This window comes from Otolemur garnettii, unplaced genomic scaffold (genome assembly GCF_000181295.1).
Source record: "Otolemur garnettii isolate 467f Iridium unplaced genomic scaffold, OtoGar3 scaffold00153, whole genome shotgun sequence".
Lineage (NCBI taxonomy): Eukaryota > Metazoa > Chordata > Mammalia > Primates > Galagidae > Otolemur > Otolemur garnettii.
Genome location: NW_003852548.1, coordinates 3655281 through 3657907, shown reverse-complemented (window position 1 = coordinate 3657907; position 2627 = coordinate 3655281). Strand labels below are relative to the sequence as shown.

Here is a 2627-nt window from a genome sequence, read left to right as displayed (position 1 = left end):
AAAAAAAAAAAAAAAGTAAATTTATTTCAGGTTAATGTGAGGATACAAACAACCGGGTCAAAATATTTTCATTTTTGTTAGGTAGAGTCCCGCTTGTGGTTACGGGGGGTAGGGTAGGGTGGGTGAGGGGTGGCACACATTTTGTGTGTGGGACATAACCACAAGATAACCCCATTTTAATGGTGAATAATTTTGAAAATAACCTGTCCTTAATTTCTACATTCTTTATAAAAACATGTTTTATTTTTAATTTTTATGGATACATAATAGTTGTACATATTAATGTGGTAATGTGATATTTTGAAACAATCATACAATAGGTAATGCCTCATTTTTTTGAGACAGTCTCACTTTGTTACCCTCTGTAGAGTGCTGTACTGTCATAGCTCACAGCAACCTCAAACTCTTGGGCTCAAGTGATTCTCTTGCCTCAGCCTCCCAAATAGCTGGGACTATAGGTGCCAGCCACAATGCCCAGCTATTTTTAGAGACAGGGTCTTGCTCTTGCTCAGGCTAATGCCCACATTTTTTTTTTTTGAAACAGAGTCTCACTTTGTCACCCTTGGTAGAGTGCCTTGGCATCACAGCTCACAGCAACCTCAAACTCTTGGGCTCAAGCGATTCTCTTGCCTCAGCCTCCCGTGAGGCTGGCATTACAGGCACCTGCCACAACACCCAGCTATTTTTAGAGACAGGAGTCTCACTCTGGCTCAGGCTGGTCTTGAACCCATGAGCTCAGGCAATCTATCAGCCTCAGCCTCCCAGAGTGGTAGGATTACAGGCCTGAGCCACAGCACCTGGCCCTAATGTCCACATTTTTAAAAACCAACATTCTGGCAGCTCTGGCATTGGTACTTCCCTCTTCCTTGTGCCTCTATTTTTTTTATCCTTGAAATAAATAGTGATTTGGCTGCTCCACTTTTATCTACAGCAACATCACAAATAATAAATTATTATTATTATTTTGTATGAAAGGTCTTTATTGGTGGGGGGAAGGAGGCTGCAGAGCAGCACCAAGGAGGAGAGAAAAGAGGAGAGAAAGATAAGGAGAGAGTGGGGAAGAGAAGAGAGAGTAGAGAAGAGTGAGGGGGAAGAGAAAGAAAAGAGAGCAGAAAAAGAAGGCAGAAGGAGGCGAGAGAGAGAGAGCACAAATTATAAATTATTATAAAAAATTCAAAAGCAGCTTAAAAATTCATTTAGACCTATGACTCTAAATTTCCAATTTCTGTGTTGAAAATAAATGAATTATAATTTTCCCTGTGATATTGTTTGTTTTCTTTCTGATTAGGAAAAGTTAATGCTTAAAAAGCCCCCTTGGACCATTTGATAATAACATTTTAATTGGTTTTGGACTATTTGTCTCAGGTGCAACCATTAAAATAAAGAGAAATTCACCCTTGTCACATCATAGGTGACTTTCATAATTTGAATAACATGTTGACTATACAACTGATGACAAACTGAACCAATAGCAGAAATTCTAAATCCTACCTGATGGATTGTTATGATAGAAGGAATATGTGTGTATGTTCCCAAATGGCAGAAATCTTACAAAAAACATAGAATACTTTCTAGAGCTCCCATTCTGCAGTTGTGATAAGAAAACTCAGTGGAATCACCACAAACCCAAGGATTAAGAAGGAATTTTCCAAAACCTGTACCTGGAACAACTTGACTCCTGGGTTCAGGTGGTCGTGAGAAAACCAGTCAGGAGTTGGGAAAGGCTTAAGAATGAAAAGCAATCTCCACCTGACTGCTCATGAGATTTTCTTGGCTCTCAGAGGAGGAAATCGTGAACTCAGGAGAGAATGGGGTCAGCTTAAAAATTACCTTTCAAATTTGGAGTCCAAGCAGAAATAGTAAGAAAAAGTAATAATACCTGCTTGTGGATTGAAAAAGTGACTCATCAGAGAACCCCCTACTGTGACTCTCAGGTGCTGGACACCTACCTTTTTAATAACCTTCCCGTGTGGCCCTTACACAAACTAGAAATTGTAATTCCCTAACTGAAATGATTCACAGCAATAAGTTAAAGGCAAGTGACTAGCAGACTGATCTGAGAAGTTTCCACAGCACTATGAAAAAAGAAAAGTGGGAAATTCTCTTGCCAAATTCAAAAGAATTTTTGCCATAGCCATAAGTACCATCTATTACCTATCATGCTAAATTAACATCCTTAATTTGAATTTGATTGGTCTCATGGTTTTATTGGGGTTGAATGCGTAAGTTTACTTTGGTCTCATGGTTGTTCAAGAGCTATAATCACAACTAGTTTATCCTACATGTTTTAGTAAATACTAGGGCTCTGAGAATTTTTTCTTTTATTCCTTTAAAAAGGAGCCTATTTACTTTTCTTAGTTTTAGAAATCCTGCATCAAAGGAAAACCTCTAAAAAGGAGATGAGATAGAAAAAGAAGATCTTTGACATTTATTTTGTCACCCTCTTCCAAGTTTGTTTCAACCTCTCCACAGACACATTTATATACTTATTTCAGGGATGTGTAAGGACCCTTTTCAACTATTTACTATAGAAAGGTAAATCATGGCTCGGCGCCTGTGGCTCAAGTGGCTAAGGCGCCAGCCACATACACCTAAGGTGGTAGGTTCAAATCCAGCCCGGGCCCACC

At 39.0% G+C, this 2627-nt stretch overlaps 1 protein-coding gene across 1 annotated transcript in view; it reads right to left on the bottom strand.

Moving 5' to 3' along the window:
* The window catches only part of CLCN5 (chloride voltage-gated channel 5), a 191338-nt gene that overhangs the window by 20154 nt on the left and 168557 nt on the right, over nt 1-2627 (bottom strand). The window lies entirely within an intron of this gene.